This window comes from Coptis chinensis, chromosome 4, assembly GCF_015680905.1.
Source record: "Coptis chinensis isolate HL-2020 chromosome 4, ASM1568090v1, whole genome shotgun sequence".
NCBI classification, from domain to species: Eukaryota; Viridiplantae; Streptophyta; class Magnoliopsida; order Ranunculales; family Ranunculaceae; genus Coptis; species Coptis chinensis.
Genome location: NC_141459.1, coordinates 17606395 through 17624090, shown reverse-complemented (window position 1 = coordinate 17624090; position 17696 = coordinate 17606395). Strand labels below are relative to the sequence as shown.

The 17696-nt window shown below is 36.4% G+C and overlaps 1 long non-coding RNA gene across 2 annotated transcripts; it reads right to left on the bottom strand.

Moving 5' to 3' along the window:
- Positions 1-664: 664 nt before the first annotated feature.
- LOC147502275 (uncharacterized) lies at positions 665-3923 on the bottom strand. 2 transcript variants are annotated; one of them, XR_015221648.1, is made up of 4 exons: positions 2345-3923; positions 1728-1937; positions 1335-1569; positions 665-1240 (listed from the first exon to the last, which is right to left on the bottom strand). It is a non-coding gene; the product is annotated as an uncharacterized LOC147502275 (long non-coding RNA). The 2 variants fall into 2 exon arrangements; XR_015221647.1 differs by having other exon boundaries at positions 1728-3921.
- Between the last annotated feature and the right edge of the window lie 13773 nt (positions 3924-17696).

Here is a 17696-nt window from a genome sequence, read left to right as displayed (position 1 = left end):
TTTATTGGTTTTTAATTATCCGCATATTTAAAATGTTTATGGGTTTTTGGAAATTAAGAGTGCATCACACCTCGAAAATCAAAGAGTCGGAAACAAATATTGTTTTTTCCGAATTCTGTCGAAATTCGGGGTGTGACAAGTATTATCTAAACTAAACAATTTGTGATTTTTATGGTGTTGTTTACTATCATATATAATTGGGGTTAACTAGTATTCCCCAACTAGATGAGCCAATTAGGAAAAAAGGGTCGGTCTAAATACACACAAAAAAAATTCGGTCAACCCACTTTGACTTTTTTTTTTTGTGTATTTAGGGGGGAGACCCTAATTTCCCATCTAGTGGGGGGAAATCCTAATTGGCTCATCTAGTGGGGGGGTAATACTAGTTAACCCTATAATTAATTTCATTGTTGGCTATGCAAATCAATAATAATTTCATAGTTGGCTATGCAAATCAATAAAAATTAACTGGCAAACATGCACGCTCGCGTGGTATGCAGAGTGGTGTTGCAACCTGTTCTTTGCTGTAAAATCTAAATTGAACTGCTGCTTAGTGCCTACAACATCCACTTGCTGACCCACACTAGGTACCAGCCAATATGAGCGGCCAAGATGATCTGTTTCAAAATACTTTTCAAATGACATTGCATTATGAAAACCAAGCCAATCTTTGTTAAACTCGACCAAAATAGTTCCAAAACAAACACTGTAGCAAAATTGTACCAACGACACCTCATAAAGTATCCAATTAAGTTAATATCAACAGCAAGCTTACTCCTACGTTTTCGCACAACACATTTCCCCAAGGACATGCAAGTACACAATCTAAGGTATACTATCGGGCATATGGTCTAATCCATACTATATCAACATCATTGCACTTGTATGCAACTCAAGAACAAAAATTTTATGATTCGGGTGTATTTCATGCAACACTCTCAAAAGCGAATTGAATATGAGAACTATATCTTGGCTTCTCACAAGAACCAGATGCAAGTCCTTGAAGCATCCTCACAACTTCAGTGGTATCAATTAAATAGTATCTGGCCTTGCTCGGCCCCTGCCCAACTGTACATGCAAAGATTTCTAGAACTGTTGGATTAAAAGTTGCACTTGATATAGCTTCAAATATGTCCTCGTCAGATCTGTCATCTCCAATACACATAACAAAATCAGGTGCCTTCCCACTGCTAATTAATGTAAAGAGAATTTTCTTTGCAACTAAAAGCTATACTGATTCCTGCAAACCAACAATCAATTTTTACAACAAACACTTAGCAACTAAATGAAGAGAAATAATAACATTTTTATGTAAGAAGACCTGTTTGTCAGACCTGTGGCTTAACTTTGACAATATGTTGCCCCTTTCTTAACATCAACAGGTTCATTAGCAAGTACACTTTCCAAATAGTCCAATAGCTCCATGGCCTGACAAGACCCAGATTCTGGATCTACATCCTGATGGTGCCAGACTAATGCACTCTCCTTAGATTCTATGAAGGATCCATCAGTTGTCTTTGTATACAATCTCATCACAGGCTCAGGCTCCGCAATTCTTTTCTATTGAATCTAAGGAGAGAGTAGGAGACACATTTTAGTGCTTAATTGAAATTGACTTGGGGATGTGCAATAGTGGAAAACAACTTTTTTTCTTCGTTCAAAATGTTCTTACTCGGATCGACATTCTCTACAACAACAACAAAAAATAAAAATAAAAATTATCAAACCTAAATGAGTTATTAGTAACCAAACAAATGTGAGAAGCTCCCTCATTCCTTTAAGTTGTTGGGTATGAATATTGGTCCTGCAGTTTCTCGCAATGTAACATAAGATTTCCACCCACTGTCCAATCCAAGTAGTTGTACAGTAAAGTATATAATTCCATCAAAAAAATGCTGACTTGCTTCTCTTTCCTTTAACTGTCTCAGATCTTATATCTGTAGATAATTTAAATTGCATGTCAATTGATTGTCCTAGTAGGCTCGGAAACATTACGACAAGGATTCCTTTTAAAATCTCTATCACAATGGATGATAGCCTGTGTAACTCTTTTTTTAGTTTCTGTAAACTATTGAATGTGTTAGAGATGAAATTATCTATTGATTAATTTAGGGATCAAACAGCACCACAAGAACTAATCCAAATTTGGCAACTACAGCATAATATTAATTGCTAGTATATGTGCATTGTTTTGCACATTTGAACATATATTGGGCATTTTCAATATATAATCATATTAGAACCTTTCAACATAGATTATCGGATCTATAGGAGCTAACTGTACTTTCCAAAGTCAAAAAACATCATATATAATGTGAAAATGTATAGTTTAGAGAATACCGACCTGCCTAGAAAAGTGGAATCCCAGAAAGTAGGATGTACAGAATTAGTCCAGCACTCCATACATCAACCTCAGGACCATAATTCTGTTTCAAGACTTCTGTAGCAATATAGTAAGGACTTCCAACTATATAATTCTGTGTTAGGACCTCTGCAACCGTATAGTAAGGACTTCCAACTCCAAAGAGAGCTAAAATGCCTAGGCATGCATTGGGCCAAGGCTTATGTCTTTGTTCTAATATCTAAATGCAATTACCGCATCGCAAAAAATTAAGACTAACATGAGTATATCACTTGCTTGAATATTTTTCCATAGGTTAGGAATGAAACAGAGACTAATCAATGTAATTAATGAAACTTGGAACTACCTTCGTCAAACATAAAACTTTGGTTTCTCTGTCTCTCGCTGCCGCTTTCGACGATCATGAATTGCATCGTCATTAAGTACTAATGAGCGCTCTTGGGTAGATTTCTCCATTTTGAGTGCAACCGAATTATATGGTGGCCAAAAGAACACACAAATTGTCTCATTAAATACAAACACCACTAAAATTATAACCAAACTAACTATCAAAAAAATAAGTAAATATAAATAAAACTAAACTCGTAAATCATACCGTTTCCTCAAATATATAACAAAAGGCTGGGAGTTGGTCTATATATAGAAAATGGTCTATAGAAAATGAAAGATTCTTAAGATATGCTGGAAACTCGTGTATAATGGAATAGCATTAGGATAACAATCACATAGAAGACACACACACACACAGAATGCAGTGAGAAATCGTGAAAAATCGTGAACCGTAGAGATTGCAAATCTTTTATTTGCTCTAAAAGACAAATGCAATTGCTAATGCTCTCTTGCCTCTCTTGGTGAGTTTTTAATTGAGATTAGTATATGAGGATGTATAGTCTGTCTGAGGGTGGCTGCTATTAATTGATTCATTTTAGTTATATACTCCTTATCACATGAGAGGTAGAGTGGACCGGACCGTACAGAGGAAGCTAGATTAAAAGTTTGAGTTTTAGATAATTAGTTAGGGTGTTAATCCATAAGATAGCTGGTGCGTTCTAACCGAGGAATAATATTAGCCTTCACAATCTCTTGAAGACAGTAGACTGTTTTTACTGTTTTACATATTATTGGAAAGGATTAAATACTATATCAGAGATTATACACTACCTCATGCTTTAAAAAAGAGATAAAAGAGATGCCTCACCTTACCTGAAATGGATTCCACCTAATAAGCTTAAGGATAGCTACTAACATGAAACCAAGAACTCCCGCTTGCATCCAAAAAGGGTTATTGGCTCTCCTGCTTTTAATTCTTATTTTCTTGAATGGAAAAACAGAGAGAAGAGGGGGCCGGGACTTGTGGATTTCCTTTGCATACTAAGTTAGGGTGTGGATATATCAAACGGTCCTATCTCACCTAGTTCAATGATAGTTGTATTTGGATTCCACTCAACAAACAAATCCCACAGAATCAGTTTCTTTTTAGCCCATCTTCTAACACTTCAAAATTTCTTCAAGTCCAGCTCTCACCGAATTGCATACACCGAGAGAGAGACAAAAGAAGAAGAACTTGCGCACACCGAAGAAGAAATAATCGAGATCTTTATCTTTAGACGGAAAGCTTGAGAGAGAATTGGGGGGGGGGGGGGACAAAGTGAGAGGCCGAGAGCAAAGAGAGAGAATATTCAAGTGTTAGAGCATTTGCAATGCAGGGGGTTTCAAGGGGTTTGTGACTATAGTCACCAGCTTTGGCCAAAAACTGCTCTGCAATGCAGAGGTGATTATCTAGTGAATATTTTTCCCACTTGATTTCAAGGTGAAGCTCATTACCGAGATAGTGGCTGACTTGTTAACTTCGGACGGGATGTTGAATTCCGTCTGGTATATATAGCGAGACGGAATCCAACATCCTGTCTCGCTATATTTCTTTTTTTACAGACGGAATCAAACATCCCGTCCGGAGCCCTAACGGCTAGTTCACCAACGGTCAGAAAGTCAGAACGGTAAAAAACGGTCAAAATAAAAAACTTTGGTATATATACAATATTTGTTTCATTTCAACTCACACTTCCAACAATCATATATCATATTTCTTCTTCCTTAAAATCAGTTCTTCAAAAAAACAAAATATCAAATGGCATCAACTCAAGCATCTCAAGCAAGTGGTAGCACTCAAGCAAAAACAAAAACTTACTTTAGCATGTCCGAAGATCAAACTCTATGTCTTGATTTGATAAAAATTAGTGAAGACTCCATTGTTGGTGCTTTCCAAAATGCAAAATGATTTTGGAATCGTGTAACAAACGAGTTCAATCAAGCATGTGGGTCGGATAGGTCTTCCGATTCAATTAGTGGTAGATGGAAATATATTTCAAAAATGATGAACAAGTTCGTGGCAATTGTGAATGCGGTGGAGGCTCGACATGCAAGTGGTACAACAATACAAAGACGGGTAATTACAACGTTGTCAATTGGGAATTTATTGATTATCTTAGTCTTAGTCTAATTATTTCCGTCTTAGTCTAATTATCTTAGTGTATTTATTATTTCCATTTTAGTTTTAGTCTAATTATTATCTTAGTCTAATTATTATTTTTGTCACACCCCGAATTTCAACAGAATTCGGAAAAACAATATTTGTTCCCGACTCTTCGATTTTCGAGGTTTGATGCACTCTCAACTTCTAAAAACCCATAAACAGTTTAAATATGCGGATAATTAAAAACCAATAAAAAATTTCAATTAAACCAAAGTCCTCTTCATTACAAAAATTCACAAATAAGATTAGGTTACAAATCTCTTTTCAATAACTCTTTATTTAAAATTACAAATGAAAATACAAATAACATTGTCTAGATTGAAAATCTATATCACCTCAAGAGAAAACAAAACCTATCTTGAAATGCGACGCTGACGCAAACCACAAGCAGTAACCAACCTTCTTCAACACTAAACCTGTCAAGACTTATCAACTATATTCATTTAATGAACACACCCGATAAGCAAACATGTAAATCGGGTCAGCATTATAAAAATGCTGGTGTGAGTAGCCCTAAAATACAAATTATACTTATACATATATATATATACAATCCATAAGGCAGTTAATTCCTCCACCGAGGCGCTTTAACTCCTAACAACTAATACGACATCCTTAAGTACAATAAGTAAGGCAGGTAGTTCCTCCACTGAGGCGCCTTAACTTCCCACTAACCACACAACAAACCATACGCATAATAAAAAGGCATTTAGTTCCTCCACGAAGCGCCTTAGGTTCTAACTAAACTAATAACTAGCCAAGCATATTCTATACTTACCTCATTTCATGCTCAATTACAGAGTGGGTCATCCCTGCACAAGTAATTAATTTGACCCACCCTTCTGCAAAACCATATACAATCATCTATCTAAAGATATATCATTAACCAACATATTACCATAATTATATTAATTAAGGCTTTCTTTGTGTGTCCCTAAAATCACGTCGTATCTATGTCTTACCTAGTTTCCCTGGCTACCACAATCGCTTCTGGCGCTTGAACATGTACATCCACATGCCTCCCCTTACATAATGAACCACTCCGTGCGTAACTACCCTGAGCGGGATGCCGCACACCAGGTAACTCTCACACGAAAGTCATTATGTAAGTACTGCCATTATTCGGCATAAAATATCTCACATCTCGTTCTAATTTTCTGAACGGAATAATCAAGCCACCATTTGGGTACGCCAGAGGGGCCATTCAGATTTACTGAAACGCCAGAAGGGCCAATCAAATTACTTTTGCCCAAAGGGCCATTCAGATTCACTGAAACGCCAGAAAGGCCAATCATATCACATGAGTTGTGGTAGCTAGGTTTTAGGATTTTCGTTACGTAATTTATTCAAGTGTCATACATTTATATCTCATAATAATTCCACTATATCACGTGCAGGTCAAATACCTTATTGCACTAAGCCACAATATTTAGAAATATCTCAATTATATCTCATAACCACTTTCATTCTTTCACGTGCCAATATATTATTACACTACGCCACACTCCTGTGGGAAATATCCACAAATACTCTACTACCTCCTAGTACCATCTCACAGATAAAATAATAGAGCGTTTATACATTTATTTCTCCAAAACTATTGCATTTAATATATATATATCCCAACATATTATATAATGTCACAATTGCTTCAAACGTATCGCATACATTTTTATAGCGTTTTAGGAATATTATATCTCCTAAAGTTTCTATCTTGTCATGTGTCAAAATATACACAATATCAATGTCAAATCTTTCCTAGATAATGACAACCAAATTTATACAAGTTTCGACAATATTTTATTATTATATTTGTCCATAAAAAATCAAATAGGTAAAAATCTGGAAAAAGTCAACATTCCACAGTCAACGGTCAACAGTCAAAATCAACACATCATGGTCCATGTCCAACATGTTCAGGGTCATAGCCATGGTTCATAACTAAGGTCAATGTGCATGGCTCATGGGCTCATGACTAAGGTAATGGTTCGGACCCAACTGGCCAAGCCCAAACCTTAGAACCCGGCCCCAAAAGCTTAAATGTTGAAATACCCATTTGGATCTCTATTTTAAGTCCTAAGGACTGGCCCCAAACAATCAAGCTAAACTGGCCCAACAACTTAAAACACAATCGGGCCCAACCAAAAATAGAAATTTCGGCCCAGCAACTAATCAAGCTTAGGCCCAAGCTTCAAGCCCAACCAAATAGATCTAGTGAACTAGAATACGTCCGGGAGCACCGGATCGCACTCACCTTCTTCTTCCTCCAACAGATCCCTCCACCACCAGCCACCAAATCGGGTTCTCCTCCTCCTCCCACTTCATCATATCAATTTTTACCCTTGCCAAAACCAAAAACAACTTTAAAAGCCCCCCCAATCAATTCGCTACCAAATCGCACTCCCTCTAAACCTGGATCGTCAGAATCTTCATCCTCCATTAATGGCTTCTACAAGCTCCACTCGACACTACTGTCAAGCACCCAATCCTCTCCACTACCACCAAACATAAACTAAACCACAACCACCACATCATAACATCATAAAAATTCAAAATCGTTAACAATACCGATTTCTATGGGCTGGCGCCTCTATTAATGCCGGTTCAAAGCTTCCACAACACTCAAACAACCAACCCGACATCAAATACTTAATCCCCAACATCAACCAACAAAAATAACACAAACTAACAGTTCAAAATAAAATCATAATGCTCCCACAGTATCACAGTAACGCATACAGAGGAGGATTCATTACTTTGGGCTTTAGCCTCCATTTACGGGCCCAAACAAGGTGCCAAACAAGGTTCGACCGTTCAAACCTCCATTTTTCTGAATTTCAATGGAGTTTTAACAACATGACAGACACGACACCCAATAAAACAGGATAATGAGTAGTATCAAAAGGCAGAAATATTAGACAGTATACACCGATACACGAAAAACTATAAATTCGGTGAAATAGCAAAAATAGCTACTCACCTTAATTAACCGCTAGACGAATTCCTCCTAGTTCGAATTGTCACGCTCCAACACTCTAGCAATCCAGCCGCCTCCATTTTTATTATATTTTATTCTCTAAAAACCTTATTATCTAGAACAAGGTGATTATATACTTGGGTTTGAAACCCAAGCCCAATACAGACTCGGGCCCAGAAATCAGGCCCACGTATCCCAAATCCAATCCAGCGAATTTTTAAATAAATAAATAAATAAATACGTATTTTAAATACGGGCGTTACAATTTTAGTTTAATTATCTTAGTCTTATTTTAGTGATTATTTTAGTCTAATTATTTCTATTTTATTTTTTAGTTGTCCGAGGCAAAATGACGTACCAACTACAAGAAAAAACGGTTTTTTCACTTGATCATTGTTACGTTATACTCAAGGATAATCCAAAGTGGAGTAACCTTTTTGAGGCAAGGTCAAACCTCCCCATAAATGGAAAAGGTCGCAAAAATGATGGTGAAAATTCAACTTCTAATTCACCAAGTGTTGGTGGAGTTGAATTGGAGGATTCTCAAGAAATAGAGCGTTGCAAGAAATGGAGCATCCTCTTGGATCAAAGAAAGCCAAGTCCAAGAGGAACCAAGAAAAATCAGTTGGTATGTTGGAGGGTTACTTTACACGTTTAGAGGATATATTTTCACAAGATGCAAATGAAATACAAAAATGCTTAGAACTTAAAGAAATGGAACTTGCATATGGTCAAAGAACTGTGATGGCAAGAGAAGAAAAAAATCGGATTCAAATGGAAAAAAATCAAGTTCAATTGGAAAAAAAATCGGCTTCTAAATATGCAATATGAAGCTAAGATTTTAGCGACCGATACAAGTGTCCTCCATCCCGATACCGCTTTTTTAATCGAGCAACAACAAGCTAAAATACGTGCTGAATGGGCAAGGGCTAGAGGTGGTTCTAGCTCTAACTAAGCGTATGTAATATTTAGTATTTTATTTTAATTAAAGCACTATGTATTTTAATTAATGCACTATATATTTTAATTTCACTGTCTTTTTAATTAATGCACTATATATTTTAATTTTATTGTATTTTTAATTAATGAACTATGTATTTTTATCTCACTATTTTTTTAATTAATGCACCATGTATGTTCTTTCCAATATAATTATTTTCATAGAAATACAATTAAAAATAGTGAGATAAAAATACAACTCATTAAACACATAAGAACTTATTGGAATTACATAGGAAATACATTAGGAAATACGTTGGAACTTAATAGTTCATGTTAGGAAATACATAGGAAATACTTTGGAACTTCATAGTTCACGTTAGGAAATACATAGGGAATACATAGAAAATACATAGGAAATACACTTTCATTTCCATTTTAATTTCCCCCTCCTTCTCTCTCCTCTGGATCCGACCAATTTGGATCATAAATTGGTACCGGATCTGTTGTTTCTTCAATGCCAGTCCAATTAAAAACATGCTCAACTAAGTCCTTTTGAAGATTAGTAGGTGTAACTTTATTTCTGATCTTATTTCTTGCTTCAATCATCTGATAGACAAAATGAAAACCATCCTCTTCCTTAAAGAGATCAGGTATTGTTTCTTTCCTCTAACCTTTCCAATTCCAAACTCCACTTTTACGTTCATTCTCAACAATCATATTATGCATTATAATGTATGCCTTCATTATGTCTCCAAGAACAACAACACTATGACAACACGTAGAAGCCTTAACAATATGCCATCGTGCCTGCAAAACTCCAAACGTCCTTTCAACATCCTTTCTTGCAGCTTCTTGATGTTGAGTAAAGATCTTTTCATGCTTATTTCTTGGATAACGAATGGCTTGAACAAATGTGCCCCATTTTGGGTAAATACCATCAGCAAGATAATATCCCATATCGTAGTCATTACCATTCACATAAATGCAACAGCAGGAGCCTCACCTTGCTCTAATGATTGAAAAACATGAGAACGATGAAGCACATTAATGTCATTATATGAACCTGGTAAGCCGAAGAAGCAATGCTAGATCCAATAGTGTTTGTCTGCAACGGCTTCAAGTACCAAAGTTGGTTCCTTCTTATACCCTACATGTGTTCCAGCCCATCCACTTGGACAATTCTTCCACACCCAGTGCATATAGTCGATTGATCCAAGCATTCCTGGAAAACCCCTTGCCGCATTTTCAGCTAATATCCTAGCAGTGTCTGCCTCAGTTGATCGTCTCAAGTACTCTTCCTCAAACATCGTGATTATTGCCTTGCACCAACGCTTCATAGATACATTTGTTGTGGAATCTCCAATTTGTAAATACTCATCCGTTGAATCAAAGAACAACCAGTTGCTAATTGTGCAACTGCAACTAGTCCCTTCTGTAACCTAGAAATTGCTTGCCGACCCAATCCATCCACCTTGTCTTTAAAGTAATTGTCGAATGAAGCAACAGTTTTCAACATATACATAAAAAGCTCTCTTGTCATCCTGTACCTTCGTCTAAACTTATGAGAAGGCCACCTACAAGGTGTTGTGAAGTAATCCCTCATTATTTTTTGTTTACTGAAATCACCACCATCTCTAAACGTGTACTCTCACGCCGCTTTCACGGATCCACCGCGTTTTGCGTAGATCCACATCTTCAAGTTCAACGGCTACTTGAGTCGATCATTAATGCCCCAGCAGTGGATAATAACTGCAACATCCTCCTCCTCCTTCGCCTCATCATATCATTATGCTCATCTCTTACTCTTTCCATGTAGTCATCTTCAGCGGAAGTACTAGAAGACGACGGTAAAACCAGAAGATGAACTATTACTACTAGATCCTCCCCATAACCTTTGGTTAAATGCAATTCTTTCTTCTCTTGACATTTTTTCTATTTTTAGCTTGGTTGTGGGGAAGAAGATGGTTGTTTGTTTGTTTGATCTAAAAGAAAGAAGAGTAAAACGAAATATGAAAGGTAAGGTCACATGTGATAGCTCGATTTTGGTCCACTCTCCAATTGACAACACATTTTATTAGATTTTTGTTTACTCTCCAAGTGACAACACATTGTATCCAAATGTCTATCCAAATGTATCCTCAATAATTCCAATCTATGGCCCACCATTCACAAATCCAATGTATGGAATAGTAAAAGGCACAGTGGGAATGAAGCATGAACTAGACGGGATGTTACATTCCGTCTCGGTCTACACTATACACTATTCCTGTCAGAACCTGACAGGACCAAACCACCTGCAAAAATAAGTGATATTCCATCAAAATTTTATGTTTCAACCAAGACATAGGAAATGAGTTAAATGCAAAGTCTAGCCTAACCTACGAACTTTTGGAACGAGTGAAATGAGTTAAACGAATGTGAAATTTTTGGAAACATACGAACTTATAATTTTCTGAAATTTTTTTGCCATAACCTGATTTGTTTTATTGACATATTCATATCCAAAACCTGCTAATATACTTTGAAAATAATAAATAAGACAAACAACAATCATAAACAACACCCAAGTCTAACACAAAAACTCGGTAAAAAAACTAACTTATAATTTCTGAAAAATTTTGGACATAACCTCCTTCGTTTAATGACATATTCATATCCAAAACTCATCAAAAAAACAACCTACTAAATCAAAAGTCATTACAAACAACAATCTCAAACGCCATAAGACAAGTAATGGCGCACAGTTATTACAAACTATAAAAAAATTATCTACTGAGACCTCCTCCCCCTACAAGAAGGCTTGGTCGAAGAGCTCTCCCCCCTACGTCAGTTGTCGCCTCTCTGGTTGAAGTTGAGCTTAAGGTGTGGCACTTGCAGCATTCTCCAACTCTTGCACACGTCTCTGAAACTGCAAAGTTCGATTCCACTCTTCTTGTAAGCACTCAAAACTAGGACGAGAGGACTCTATGAAAGACGCATGCATGGCATGACTGAGAGAGCTGTAGTTAAGGAGCTCTGACCTTACTTCATCCTATTTAACAAAACAAATGCATGTTAGGGGTTATAGTGAATGATAATAATAATAAATCATGAATAAATTCAAATCATACTAACCTCGGCTAACTGCTCAAACTGTACTGACAAATCTGCTACCACTGTGGCATCTACTGGTGGAATAGGCATGCTCATATCTTGCCCCTGAGAAGTAATCATGCTCCAGTGCCAAAGGTCATCCTCATCAAATATATGTGGAGTTCTTTGTGACATGTGAATATCATGAAACACCCTGGGCTGTGACTGTGGCAACTCCACTCCTTCTGGGAAATGAATGTCGAGCCTCAATGCTTCAGAAGTAACCCCTTCAAAATTGGTGCCCCGGTATAACACACCTAGCAAGAGACCTCGACCAACCCTCTTCCAATACAAGTCATAGTCTCCCGTAAAAATGAAAGCTGATGCATCTGGCCAATCATTTGGGTTTGCTCTATAGTGTGAAAGAGCAGCAGGAAGAATATCAGAGGTTGTCATATCTATGGGTGGTGGGTAAGGTATAACAATCTCTCAGATACTTGCCGCCAACATCTGTCCCCAAGGTACCATGCAGTTACTGACCTTATAAGTATCATTCGCAACTGAGAAAGAAACATTGCTCTATGACACATATAGGATAGTCTACGGTACTCAGTGTTCTCTGGAACATCTAGAATATCCGCATACGGGGTCTGAAATATGAAGGACTTAGCCTAGGGTTGCCACTCAATGCGGGTAGCTCCTAAAAGCTCAATCTACTAACGAGTGTTGTGAATATTATGCGATAGATCACCATACACCCTCTGCCTACGATGAAGCCTCCATGCTTGAATACGTGGAATTAGGTCATGAGTCTCATCCTCTTCCAACCTCTTCAACACAGGATGCATCACACGAAAATGTTCGTACCACCAATACTAAATCAATAAAATAAATACAATATCAATATATATATATATAAACATGATATATATATAAACATGTCAACATTAACAATTAGATAAATAAATGAAATGAAACAATAACTTAATAAATAAGACCAAACAAAGCCGCACAAATTGCCTTTAGCGGCTTTCGTCTCAACTGCGAGGTCTAGCCAGCGGTAAAGGTATACCAATATGGATTGACCCCAGTCATAATCCCACATCCTCTCGCTCACGCGTGCGAGGGCGGTGGCCATCCACGATCGTAAATAACTATCAAAGATATCCAAATAATACCGCACCAACAAAGTAGAAAAGGAAGGCACGTACATACTCGTGGATCGACTCCTCACCAATATGATAGTCTTTCGGCTTCTCCTTGAGTCTATTCAAATATCTCAAAGTAAACCAACTCATATTTATATCTCCTGCTTTAAATTGCTCAGCCGATAATCTCAAAACCCCGTCTTCCTCATCATCTTCAACCAAATCAAAACCTTCAAAGAAACTCATCGCCGTAGTAAAAACCTCTAAATTTTCATCAAAAGGAATGGCATCTCCATAACCAATTGGGATACCCGTGAGCATTGTGAAATCAAGAGGGGTAATCCCAAGCTCACCCCATGGGAAATGGAATGTGTGGGTAGTTTGCCACCACCGCTCAACTATCCCAAACAACAACGCTTGATCATTTTGTCCCAAATTAAAATTCAAAAAATTCCCAAATGGTGTGGCGGCTATAATATTGGTAACCGTGACAAAATTAGGATCCGTTTTTTACTTCATACAACGTCACCATGACACAACATTTGAAAGTGCATAACGCACTTTCCATAGGTGTACTTCCTACATTCAACCAACACGCAATACGATATAATTACAACTAATTTTTTTTTAAAACAATGCGACAAATTTAAACTAATTACACAACAACAAACTTGATATAAACTAACATAAATTATAATAATTAACATAAAAAAAAAATATAAAACTTACTTGTGACTCCGTTACTCGATTGGCTACGTGTCGGACCGATGTTGACGCTAATGGTGGGTGTTCCTCGATTTCACAACGCGGTGGAAAATTGAACCCAAGTTCAATTTCGTCCTCCTCGCCCACATTTTGCGTTCGCGACGACGAACCTTTTTGCCCCTTTTGTTTGAAAATTTTAAAACTTCCAAACCATCTACTACGCTCTTCGTGTGGTGAGGTTGGTGGGGGATGCATTGGGGGGTGGAGAAGTCATTAGGAATGGAAGTTTGTGATAAAATGTTGTTAATGGAGGCTAGAAAATTGTAATGGAGGCTGGAAAGAAAGTGAAAATGGAGCATGTTCGCGTGTGTTCATATTGAGTAACCAAACGAGATGTTACATTCCGTCTGGTTATAAAATACCAGACGGGATGTTACATTCCGTCTCAATCCAAAACCTCCAGACGGAATCTAACATCCCGTCCAAGATATTTTATTCACCTCTGCATTGCACAGCTTCACTTTGGTTTTCACCGATTTGGTGAAAATGGTGAATAAGTGCTGAGGTGGCGGTGATAAGGTGGGGGAAATAGTCACCTGCATTGCAAATGCTCTTATAGGGATAATACCATTAGACAGTCAAATGACCAAAATGCCTCCCAATAGAGAGCGAAAAGATAAAAATACCCCTGTGACGTACGTGAAAACTATTCATTGACCCCCAAATTTTTCTAATACTAGAATTATACTTTTTGTTTTGAGTGGAGAGAGAGTGGTATAGTCAATCGAGACCACTCATCACAGCAAAAGGTGCATGTGTATTGCATCACAAAGTACTGAGCCAGATCCAAGATTTATACGTACTGGTGTAGCAGGTGTACTCTAGAACTACTAGTTTGTTTTTTTTTTTGCACTTCACTTTCATTAAAGCCGCCACACCCCGCCGTGTGCTTTAATTCCTTGACTACTTTGGTCAAAACCCTTTCACGTGGTGAGCATGTCTTATGGGAAGGACTGCCTACATGCCCCGAATCTCTCAAGCTAGACCCCATCTCAAGGCAGACCCCATTTTTTCTCAAAGCAGACCCCAAACTTAAAATTGTCTATGGGAACCCCACCCCCCCCCCCCCCCCTATGGGCCTTAAATTTTGACAAAACATTTTGGTCCAGCTTACTGAAGGTCATAATTGTAGCTCTGTTATGCTGACACGGACGTCAAATATTAGCCCATAAATATCGTTTTTTGTGTTCAATTTCAAAATTCAAATTCAATTTTTTGGTAGGAAATTTTAGTTTGAACTTTATCTCTCCCTCCAAAGTCAAAAGCTCTACAACGCTAAAAATTAAACAAAATATGAACTCACAAAACATTAGACCAAAACAAAAACAAGCTAGGGGTCTGGGACTCGAACCCCGCCAGCATCAAAGAGTTACTGATCTCATTTAAAACAGGCTTGCCAACTAACAAAGTCGGTAAAACCTTTGGGTGATGATACCAGAGATCTGGGACTCGAACCCCGTCAGCATCAAAGAGTTACTGATCTCATTTAAAACAGGCTTGCCAATCAAAAAAAACAAAAAAACAAGCTAGGGGTTAGAGATTTCACCGAAATTTAAAATCCAATTTGAAATTTGAAATTTTGGGCAATAAATTTCAATTCAAATTTTGTGTTTTGAATATCAATTTGGTTTTGTGTTATCACTAACTCCAAACACAAACCAGATTCATGTTTTCATATTGTATTGAACATGAAATGAAAAATACAAACCAAAGCACCAAAATATTGTGTTCGAAATTTCACTGAAATTTAAAATTTTGAGCGAGAAATTTCACTTTAAATTTCATACCTCTAACTATAAAATACTTCATATGAAAAAAAAAAGAAGCCTACAAATCAATTGACCAAAAATTTTGAATCAAAGTTTTCCTTCGTTATATGCTCTGAACCCAAAACTCAAAACTCAAAACTGAGTCGTGTATTTAAATTCTAAATATAATTTTGGTAGCCAAAATTCAATAATAAATTTTGAAAAAAAAAAAAAAAAAAATGTTGTTCAAAATCAATTTCATTCACATGATCACATCTCTATAAAATACAAAACCTTACCCATAAAATTTTACCCTAAATTCATATGTACCTATATTGTAGTAGGAAAGACTATAAAATAAATATGTAACATTTGGGTTTACAAATAATGGTTAGTAATGATTTTCTAATTATCATCATAAAATCAAGATTAATTTTGTCACCCATTATGGACCAAATTTTAGTGAAGTACTAAAAATTGACTAATTTTGACTAACAAAACGGTTTATAAACCCTAAATCCTAAACTGAGTCGTGTATTTAAATTTCAAAAATAATTTTATTAACCAAAATTTAATAATAAACTTTAAAATAAAGAAAAAAATGTTATTCAAATTCAATTTCATTCACATCTCTGTCTCTATAAAAGTACAAAATTTTACCCATAAACCTTACGGCAGGCGGTGACATATATATTTGACACATAAAGTAACTCACGTGGAGAACCACACAATTGCTTGAAATCTATTGGGTAATAGGTTATCAACGTGGCAAGTTAAATATAGATATTTTGGTGCTCACTTGGTTTTCTCACTCGGCTGAAGCCAAGCCAACAAATGCACCTGTCACTCCACGTCTTCTTCTTCCTTACCTCTTGCCCTTGCCCTTTTTTGACCTAAATAGTCACTGTGTAATTCTCAATTATCCGTAAACACTAAGCAGCAGCCCAAACAACTACGGCCAACCAATATGTTCACAATGATGATTTACTAGTTTGCATAATCGAACTCAAATAAATCAAAATTTAGCAGTAGTTTTTATTTTCAAATTACCCTTTTAGTTTCATTTTTTTGTTTGTTATTGAGTAACCATACTTCTATCGAGCCAATAGTAAAACCATTCATTAAAATCTCTTTGACACACAATATGATGGGTAGACCTTAACTCTTGAAAAAAAAGACCCCATCAATTGAATAAGCTCAAAAAAGAAACATAGACCTGTCTCTGGTTCTTGAAGCTTCAGTTATGGGGTTTGAGGGATTTTGTATTGATAAATAAAAAAAATTCTTATGTTGGGAAGAAAAAACAAAGAACTTGATTTTGTCCAAGATTAAAGTTTTTGTTGCTGTGATGATAAAATTAAAATTTGTTGTTTACTTGGAGAGGAGGAAGATTTGATATTAGTTTTCAAATAATGAACTCTGAGAAATCAGTAGACATGGATAAATGATTAAAAAGAGCAAGAAAAAGAACAGAGGCAGGAAGATTGGAAGAAGAAGACGTGCATTTGCTGGCTTGGCTTCAGCCGAGGTCAGACCAGGTGAACTATATTTGATTTGCCACGTTGATAACATATTCACCCGTTAGATTTCAAGCAAATGTGTGGTTCTCCACGTGAGTGACTTTATGTGTCAAAAATATATGCTCCCGAACGCCTCCCAAACCTTAAACCCTGAACTCACGTGTATCTCTATTGTAGTACAGAAATAGATTTTGAATCTATTAAATATTTTGTGTGTTGAAAAGGCTTTACAAAATATCTCACAAATTGTCAAATAAGAATATATTTTTATTGAAAATAAACCGAAATACGTTAATGACCAGCGATTATGGTGCATAAGTACTTGAAAACTAAGAGATCAAATTGAGATAGTCTATTCACTTTCCAAGTATTTACCATAATCGTAATCCTTCATTAACGTATTTTTTATTTTCAATAAAAATATATTATGATTCAAAAATTTTTGCCAGTAATTTTCAAATAAAATTATCTTCAACTCGATCTAGCTTGTACAATAGTTTTATTAGATTTATGGTGATTTAGCGACAGAAATTTTCGAATCGAATATATTTTATTGAAAATAAACCAAAATCGTAAATGGCGGCGATTATGGTGCATAAGTACTTGGAAACTAAGGGATCAAATTGAAA